The sequence below is a fragment of the Prosopis cineraria genome, unplaced genomic scaffold, assembly GCF_029017545.1.
Source record: "Prosopis cineraria cultivar Desert tree isolate PC_DT_omini unplaced genomic scaffold, ASM2901754v1 PC10, whole genome shotgun sequence".
In the NCBI taxonomy this organism is placed as follows: Eukaryota; Viridiplantae; Streptophyta; class Magnoliopsida; order Fabales; family Fabaceae; genus Prosopis; species Prosopis cineraria.
In genome coordinates, this window is record NW_026555341.1 from 21,645,316 (window position 1) to 21,655,626 (window position 10,311).

General features: G+C 38.3%; 1 non-coding gene across 1 annotated transcript; it reads left to right on the forward strand.

The window, feature by feature from the left end:
- The first annotated feature begins 9,830 nt into the window (after nt 1–9,830).
- On the forward strand, nt 9,831–9,935 carry LOC129284691 (small nucleolar RNA R71). The gene has a single exon (XR_008586935.1). It is a non-coding gene; the product is annotated as a small nucleolar RNA R71 (small nucleolar RNA).
- The last annotated feature ends 376 nt before the right edge of the window (nt 9,936–10,311 follow it).

Genomic DNA, 10,311 nt, shown 5'->3' on the forward strand with positions numbered 1-10,311 from the left:
GACAATGAGAAGCCAACCATTCCATTCTTGCTAGCCAAATACTTTCCCCCAAACTTATCCCAAATACCATTCCTTGTACTCCAAATTTATTGATATTGAAACTCTTTTTTTTTTCATTGCAAATTTTTTTTCATGTATATTTCTATACATTTTTTTACTCTTTTTTTTAGGAGCACAATTAGTAGAATTCCAAACTTCATTTCCATTCCTCACACCCAAATTTACAATAACAACACCTCCTTGAACAACTAAAACAAACTTTCCTACTAGCACATAAATTTTTTTTTAATCACTTATCTCAAGAGTAAGGTAGTTCATGGTTTTTCAAATTATAGAGGCTAGGGTCAAATGTAGGTTTCAAAAAGAAAATACATAAGATTTTCAATTCCAGGCTCAAAAGGGGTTCAAGTGGAAATGATGCAATAGGTGGGCTTGAAATGCTCAAACGCAATTGAAAGAATGCCCAAATCATATTTTAATATCATGCAAAGTGATTAAAATGCCTCAAGAGATTCCAAGATAGGTTCTAGAGTTTCTCAATTGAGAGAGAAAATGCACATAAACTTGCCACAAAATTTCCTAATAGAGGCATTCAAATCATTGTCTGGTTCAAAAGTGCAAAAGAAAATTTCACAAAATTATTAGAAAGCAAGCCTTAACCCTGCAAATCAAGCATGCCAAAATATTTATCACAACTTCCTATAAAACATACAGTTTAAGCAACATTCTATCATTGGATCACACATTCTGTTTAACAAATAATTTCTCAATCTAGCTCAAATTTCAGAAGAGAGGAACAGTAAATAGCTAAGTTTCAAAATTGAAGTTCATGTCAAATCAACCAAAATAATACCCTCACCCCCAAACTTAAATTAAACAGTGTCCGCACTGTCAAAAGGGTAAAATGAGGGCCCTCTTTCATGCAACTTAACAACCAAAAAGAAGGTGCATGAGAGGCACAAAAATATAGAAACCTGTAACAGTATAATTGAGATATATCCACAGGCAATCCAAAAATACAACTAACTACACTAGCATGTACACAAATTATCATAGAGTAATTAGTTGCAAGAGATTGGTCAAGGTATCACATATTAGTCACAAAAAGATCAAAGTTAGCCCTGCACAAAAGATATCAGAAGATCATGGCTAACCATATTTACCCAAAAAGAACTAATCAACAGCTAACTAGAATTAAAAACAAAAATAAAAGGCAGTAAAGAAAGGAAGGGTGAAGCTAGTCATCGTGAGTGTTCGAGTCTAGGCCAACATCAGTATTGGCCGCCTCTTCTTCCTCGGGCAAGTCCATTTGAAATCTTTGATGCAAGAATAGCTCAATGTGGTGGAGCCTAAAGTCAATCCGATCCAGCTGGCTCTGAAGGCCCTCATGCATGTTCTGGATGAGTGCTATGAGGTTGCTCAGTGTAGGCTCAACATGAGGTGGATCAATATGCCTCCTACCATCCGCAGCTTGATCTAGTACCCCTCTTGGTCCCTCAGCACATCGAATTTCTCTATAATTGAACTTTGGCAAAGGAGGAAGCATGAGATCCTTCGGATAAGTGGGAACCTTCTTCTCTAAGCACACTTGAGTAATCAAGTGTGGGAACCCAAATGGCTGCTTGCGATATCTGCTTCTAGGCAACTTTCGCATATACTCAAACATGATTTTTGGAAAGTCAACAAGTTGCCTTATCATCAAGGTATATAACAGGGCAACTTAATCAACAGTCACATCGCTCATATGGGTCACTGGGATCACATTAGATGCCAAGAAGTGCCACCAAATACGAGTTGTCCTGTTCAGATTACAGCGTAGAATACTCTTGGGATTGCCATGGGTGTCATGTTGCCAAATATTTTTGTCAGGAAGGCGTAGCACTCGGACTACATCATCAAATAGCAATTGAGTTCTATCATTCTTGTAGACAGTATATTAGCACTCTTCTATGGGAGAAAGGTTGTACACCTTTCAAAATGTGTCCTCAGTGATCTCTACCCATTTGCCCCGTACCTTACATCACAAGGTATCCTTGCAAGCAACGTAGGCATAGTAAGCTTCCACAAGCGGCTGAGAGGCATGGCTCTGTTCACGGATAAGGCTAGTAGCATGGTACACATCATGCAAATCATTGTAGAATTGCTCAGACCATCTCAAAGGGAAAGGTCTTTCTTGAACTATTTTTCTCTCCTTCAAATTTTGCTCAAAATAGTCTTGAATCGCAGCAGTGGCAAATCGGGTTTTATGCCATCCCAATCCCTTAGAACTTTCACCAACCTCAATGACCTTAGCTTTTTTGGAAAGAGGGACACTTTTCTTACCTATGGCCTACAAGAAAGCACTCAATGCAACACCAATGAGCAACAGCCAGTATAAGGGAGAATAAAGGTTCAAACTTAAAGCAAACAAGATTAAATGAAGCTAGCACAAAATGGCACTTTACATAACATGTATAAACAGGGTCTAGCTTCCACATAACAAATTTGAACTAAGGATTCAAAAAATGAAGAGCAAAGCCAAGTCCAGAGTTAAGAAGCATGACAGTGAGTGTTAAACAAAAGTCACAATCATAAGCTTAAGTTTCATAAAGAGAGCATGCAACCAAAGAAATATAGCTCAATTCATGCTTACAAATTCAACTTGTACAAGTATGCCAACATATCACTCTTTTTATCCTTCTAAGTAAGCCAAAAATGGAATTGTCAATACATAAATAGCCAATCACACCCACAAAACTTTGAGAGAAAACAAAAATGCTAGGAATAGAGCTTAAAATTCAATGCAACACACTTGCTTACTATCCAAATTTAGAATCAAATAGCAATATGATTGCATAATTCTTGTCAATTTGAATCACAGAACTTACAAAAGAGGCCTCAAGCAAGTTGAATCTTCCAACAGCCATTTTACAATAGGTCTAATTCAACCGAGAAAAATATCCAGCAAAGTAATTTCAATTCTCTCCCATTCAAAGAATGTAACTAGCCACAATAACATGTCCAGATCCCAAAAACCAATAGTATCTACCTTTGAGTATTCCAAATACAAGATTTAAGCTCTGAGATAGTGGGTTAAACTTCAAGCATCATAACTAGGAGTGAGGTAACACAAAAAAAATCATCAAAACAGCATTACATTCACACGAGTTCTCAGCTCAGACACAATCAATTCTAGTAGCAAAAACATACTTGTAGAGGTTAATGCTAGAGAGTTTAAGCTAAACAGAAGCAAGGTAAAGCAGACCAACAAAATAATATACCTCAACTGAAGGAGTCAGGTACGTGAACTAAGGCAAAAATTAAATTTCGTATTGAGAACTCATGAGCTAGATGGAAAAGAAATGGTTTAATCCTACTTTGAATCAGATTTGACGATCTAGGTGGAACAGAACATGGCTGAAATTTTTGAATCAAGGGAAAAGACACGGTGGAGTTCACAGAGACAAGAGCAGTAAAGAAATGAAGCTCATTTTTTTTAGCTGGCTTTATTGAGCAATAGACATTGTGGGTGAGTGGAAGAAGTAGTGGAGATGGGGTGTGGGGCATGGAGATGACGATAGTAGAGATGGCGGATGAAGTGAGATGCTGTGAGTAACTGGACCAGAGACAGTGGTTGAAGGCTACGATTCGGGAAGAGCTAAGATTGAAGCTCGTGAAGAAGAAACAAAGACAAATCGACGAGAATCAAAAACACTGCACAGTGTATAAGAAGAAAGGGAACTGCGTTCAATCTGGAAATGCACTCATTTCTGCCATTTCCTTTCGAGTAACAGACCACAAAAAAAACAGGGACAAACAATGAGAAGCAGAAAAAGAAGGTGGAATGAGGAGGAATAACGACTACCGGTGGAAATGAAGTAAGGAGGTGACGGTGAAGGCGAGTAGAGGCACAGATACAGGCCAACGGTGGTAGAGGGAGCTGCAGATTTGATTCACCGTAAAGAAGGCGTGGAAGGAGATGAGAAATGAGATGCCGCAGCTGCTAGTGGTGAAGGAAAAGAAACAATGTGCGGTGGCAATGGGAGACAATGAGTGACTACAAAAACGAAGCAAGAGAGAAAAGACAAAGAGGAAAAAAATGAAGGGAGCTGAGGGTTTTCAAAATTTGAGTGATATTTATTTTTTTTTAGATAAACCGTAGATGCTGGAATGGAAAAAAAGAGGGAGGATCTGTTTTTTTTTAGAAGAGAGCTGCAAAATTGGAAGGATAAGAAGAAGAAGGAAATTTTTTTTTTTGATATTATATCTATATATATATATATATTATTTTTATAACACATATGGGAAAGAAAAGAAAAGGACGGAAAAGAAAAATATATATATATATATATATTATTAATATAATATAAAAAAAATCTGAAATTTTTTTTTTCAAAACAGGTCCAGAGGAGATAAAAGTCGTGACTTTGGATTTAAGACTGAAATGAAAGTCATGACTTTGACCTTCTCTGGAATCTCAAAGTCGTGAGCTCAAAGTCATGACTTGTGTCAGAACTTTCTTGACAGCAAAATTCTGCAGCACTCTATTTTCAAAAATCTGATTTGTTCACCCCTTAAAACCTCTTCCAAACACTCAAATCACTCCAAAATCAATCTCTAACCATCATTCATCAACCATACACAATATCCTTCAATTTAAATGCAATCAACCCCTAAAAAGAACCATTTTTCATGCGAATCAAACCACAAAAAATTGCATTTACTTCAATAAGCTCAAAATAATTGCCAAGACAAGTTTATAAGCATAAAAACAACTTAAATAGCTTGACTTCCCTGAAATTTTCCTTCCTTTTGTGCTCTTTTATTCTTTGGGCACATTTCTTGCTTCTCCAAAGGCTTATACTTCCTCATATCTTCTTGTTAACCTATAAAAGAGACAAGATCACACATAACTTTACCAAAACAACTAAACTACAAAAGAAAAATCAAAAGATAAGGTTTAGAGCTTGGGTTGCCTCCCAAGTAGCGCTTGTTTTATAGTCATTCAACCTGACTCTTCTCTCCTTCAAGAGGCATCAGATAAGGGCAAGGTAATTGCTTCACGATCTACCTCACCACCCCAGTAATGCTTCACTCGTTGTCCATTGACTTTAAATCTTTCTCCTTTACTGCTCTCTAGCTCAATAGCACCATGAGGAAATAGTTGGACCATATTGAACGATCCCGACCATCTAGTCTTGAGTTTGCCAGGAAATAATCTCAATCTAGAGTTGTACAAGAGTACTTTTTGGCCTGGCTCAAATGCTTTGCATAAAATTTTCCTATCATGCCATCTCTTTGTCTTCTCCTTGTATTGCCTAGCATTCTCATAGGCATTTAACCGAAATTCATCAAGTTCATTCAGTTGGAGAAGTCTCTTTTCACCCACGTCCTTAAAATCAAAGTTGAGCTTTTGAATAGCCCAATAAGCACCATGTTCTAGCTCTACCGGTAGATGACATGCTTTCCCAAAAACTAACCGGTATGGAGACATGCCGATAGGAGTTTTATAAGCCGTTCGATAAGCCCATAATGCATCGTCAAGTTTGGTGGACCAATCTTTTCTCGCCACTCCTACCATCTTTTCAAGTATCTTCTTAATTTCCCGATTAAAAATCTCAGCTTGCCCATTAGTTTGAGGATGGTAGGCAAGTGCGACCTTGTGCTTGACACCATATTTCTTCAAGAGAGATTAAAATTGATTGTTGCAAAAGTGAGTACCACTATCACTCACAATGGCTCTTGGTGCTCCAAAGCGGGTGAAAATATGCTTCTTCAAGAACTTGAGCATTACTTTAGCATCATTAGTGGGAAATGCCGCCGCTTCGACCCATTTTGAGACATAGTCTACAGCCACAAGGATATATTGATTGTTGAAAGACATGGGAAATGGTCCCATGAAGTCTATGCCCCATACGTCAAACAATTCTACTTCAAGCATGTTGTTGAGTGGCATTTCGTTCCTTCTAGAGATATTACCCATCCTTTGGCACCTATCACACTTTAAAACAAAGTCATATGCATCCTTGAATAAAGAGGGCCAATAGAAACCACTTTGCAAGATTTTAGATGCTGTCTTGTCACCCCCGAAGTGGCCTCCATAGTCAGAAGAATGGCAACATCTGAGAATTTCTTGTTGCTCACACTCAGGAACACACTTTCTGATCATTTGATCTGCATATTAGCGAAACAGATAAGGTTCTTCCCAAAAATAAAACTTAGCATCATGGAGAAACTTCTTCTTTTGATGAAACTTCAGATTAAAGGGCAAAATGCCACAAACAAGATAGTTGACAATGTCCGCATACCACGGTGTTTGAATATTGTCAACCTTAAAGAGTTGCTCATCAGGAAAAGCTTCATCAATAACAACATTACATTTAAGTTGAGCATCAGTACTCAACCTAGAAAGATGGTCCGCCACTTGATTCTCAGTACCCTTCCTATCAATAATCTCCAAGTCAAATTCTTGTAGAAGTAGTACCCATCGAATTAACCTTGCTTTAGACTCTTTCTTGCTGAATAGGTACTTTAAAGCTGAATGGTCAAGTAAACTGTCACCTTAGTACCCACAAGATACGATCTAAACTTGGTAAAAGCAAACACCACTGCAAGAAGCTCTTTCTCAGTCGTGGTGTAGTTTTCTTGAGCATCATCAAGTGTTCTGCTAGCATAGTAAATTGGGTGAAGCACTTTTTCTTTCTTTTGGCCAAGCATAGCACCCACAGCAAAGTCACTAGCATCACACATCACAATGAAAGGCAAACTCCAATCAGGAGCCATCATGATAGGCGCAGACACAAGTCTTTTCTTTAACTCTTCAAATGCTTTCAAGCATGACTCATCAAATTTAAATTCAGCATCTTTCTCAAGAAGAGTGCAAAGAGGCTTGACTATTTTGGAGAAGTCTTTGATGAAGCGACGATAAAATCCCGCATGACTAAGAAAACTCCTCACACCCTTAACATTAGTAGGTGGAGGAAGTTGCTCAATCACCAAAATTTTGGCTCTATCTATCTCCAAGCCATTTTTGGAGACTCTATGGCCAAGAATTATGCCCTCCTTAACCATGAAGTGGCATTTTTCCCAATTCAAGACCAAGTTGGTCTCTTCACATCTTTTCAACACATTGGCCAAGTTGATCAAACATTCCTCATATGCATCCCCAAAAACCGTGAAGTCATCCATGAAGACTTCCATAGTTTGCTCAATCATATCAGAGAAAATTGCCATCATACACCTCTGAAAAGTGGCCGGTGCATTGCATAACCCAAAAGGCACGCGCTTGAAAGCAAAAGTTCCATAAGGACAAGTAAATGTCATTTTTTCTTGATCCTCTGGAGCTATGGCAATTTGGTTATAGCCTGAATACCCATCAAGGAAGCAAAAGAATTCCCTTCCAGCTAATTTGTCAAGTATTTGGTCGATAAAGGGAAGAGGAAAGTGATCTTTCCTAGTAGCTGCATTTAGCTTCTGGTAATCCATGCATACTCTCCACCCAATGACAATGCGAGTAGGAATTAGCTCATTGTGGGTGTTAGCCACTACAGTCATGCCTCCTTTTTTGGAACGCATTGAACTGGGTTCACCCAAGAGCTGTCAGAAATAGGATAGACAATGCCCGCCTCAAGCTATTTCAAGATCTCCTTTTTCACAACTTCCTTCATAATAGGATTCAACCTTCTTTGATGTTCCACAGAAGTTTTATGATTGTCTTCAAGGAAAATCTTATGCATGCAAATTGAAGGGCTAATACCCTTTTATGTCGGCAATAGTCCACCCAATAGCTCTCTTATGAGCTTTCAAGACTTCCACAAGTTACTCTTCTTGTTGTTCATTCAAGTCTGCAGCAATAATCCTGGCAAAGTATTGTTGGCTTTCAAATAGACATACCGAAGATAAGAAGGTAATGTCTTCAACTCAAGAGATGGTGGCTCTTCAATAGAGGATTCAAAGATGGTCTACCAAGAGAAGATAAATCTAGAGATTTAAATTGGACACGGTTTCTAGGATAAACCGGTGATGCATTCATGATAGCCATACACTCTTCTCCATCTTAAGTCTTTAATTAAGCTCTTGGCAACAAGGCTCCCAAAAAATCATTAGGAATTACCTCATTGAATTTTTCTTATGTAACTTGATCAAGCATATTAACAAAGAAGCATTGCTCAAGATCATTGGGAGATTTCATCAACTTGTGCATGTTAAAAGTGACTTGCTCATCATCCACCCTCATAGTAAGCTCACCTTTTTCAATATCAATCAAGGTTCTAGCGGTTGCCAAGAATGGTCTTCCCAAGATAATAGGAATATCACGATCCACCTCACAATCAAGGACAATGAAATCAACCGGAAAAATGAATTTATCCACTTTTACAAGAACATCTTTAATAACACCACGTGGATAAGCTAAGCTTCTATCCGCTAATTGCAAAGTCACGGTTGTTGGTCTAGCTTCACCCAACTCCAATTTATTGAAAATAGAGAGAGGCATAAGATTGATACTAGCTTCAAGATCACATAATGCCTTACCCAAAAATTTATTCCCAATATGACACGGAATTGAGAAGCTACCGGGATCCTTCAACTTTTAAGGTAGTTTGCTTAATGATATCCGTACAACTCTTGGTTAGAGCAACCGTCTCAAACTCATTGAACCTTCTCTTTTTAGAGAGCACATCTTTCATGAATTTAGCATATTTGGGCATTTGCTCCAAAGCTTCCACAAAAGGAACGTTGATATGCAATTGCTTGAACATATCAAGAAACTTTTTGAATTGGCCATTTTTTGTTGCTTCCTAAGCCTTTGAGGAAAAGGTGGTGGAGGCATATATTTTGGCTTGGCCTCTAGTTGCTTTTTCTCATTACCAACCTTTTTGACTTGATCTTTAATCTTTTTCTCTTCTTGATCATTCTTCGAGTTGTCACACTCTTCAACCACAATTTCTTCATTAATCACTTCATTATCAACAACCACCTTAGTAGCACCACTACTCACACCACTTGCACTTGGCATAAAAACTTCGGGTAATTGCATCCCACTTCTCAAAGTGATTGCTTTACACTCCTCCTTACCATCCCTTTTAGGATTTGGAATGGTGTCACTAGGGAGATTACTTCTTGACATAGCATTCATTTGTGAAGCCAATTGCCCCATTTACACTTCAAGGTTCTTGATTGCGGTATCATGAAGAGTAAAAGTTGCCTTAGTTTCAACTCTTGCAGACTCTTAATTACTCAAGATTTGTGCTAGCATCTTTTCTATTCTAGACTCCTCTTCTTTAACTGGCATTGGCTTTGGTGGAGCTTGAAAACCCAAAGGGTGAAGTGGCTTGACATTAGAGGATGAAGGTTGATTTGAAGAATTCCCTTGACTCTATGAAAAATTAGGATGATTCCTCCATCCTGAGTTGTATGTTTGAGAGCAAGGGTTGTTGTGAGGGTTTTAAAACTTGCCCATATAGTTAACAGACTCTGTGGTCATATAAAGAGGACATTGATCGAGCATGTGCATATCATTGCATTGATTACACACAGTTGGAATTGCTTGGACAGTATGCACATTATGAGAATTTCCCCTTTGCATTTGAGATTCCAACACATCAAAACACTTGTTCATTGCATTCAAGATGGATACAATCTGGGAAGAGGAATCATCTTTAGCACTAGTCACCATTGATATATTCCTTCTATCCGTGCTTTGAGTGTTGTTCGCAGACAATTGGTCTAAGAGGCGAAAAACTTCATTGACAGGCACATTCCGATATCCCCCATTTGTGATAGAATCAACTATGGCCTTCGAAGATGGATTCAGACGATTACAGAAGATCTGAATCACTACCCATTTGTCTACCCCATGATTAGGGCATTTCTTCATCAACATCTTGTATCTCTCCCAAGCTGCATAGGATGTTCCTCTAGATATTGCTTAAAGCTAAGAAATTCATCTCTTGCTTCCACAGTTTTATCATCAAAGAAGAATCGGGCTCTAAACTTGTTCTCAAGATCCTCCCATGAACCAATAGAACCTTCAGGAAGATTGTTGAACCATTCTTTAGCCTTGTCTTGTAGAGAAATTGGAAATAACCGCAAGCGCAAGACATCTTTAGGCACCCCATTTTGTCTGAAAGAATCACATACTTCCACAAAAGACATCAAGTGCTTGTTAGCATCTTCATTGAATAGACCATGAAACACACCATTCATTTAAAGCATTGTGATCATGGTGGGCTTGATCTCAAAAGTATGTGCTTGAAACTTCGGCATTCAAATACAAGATTGAGTACCCCTCAGATTCCGGTTAGCAAAGTCATTGACTGAGGCGGTGTCATA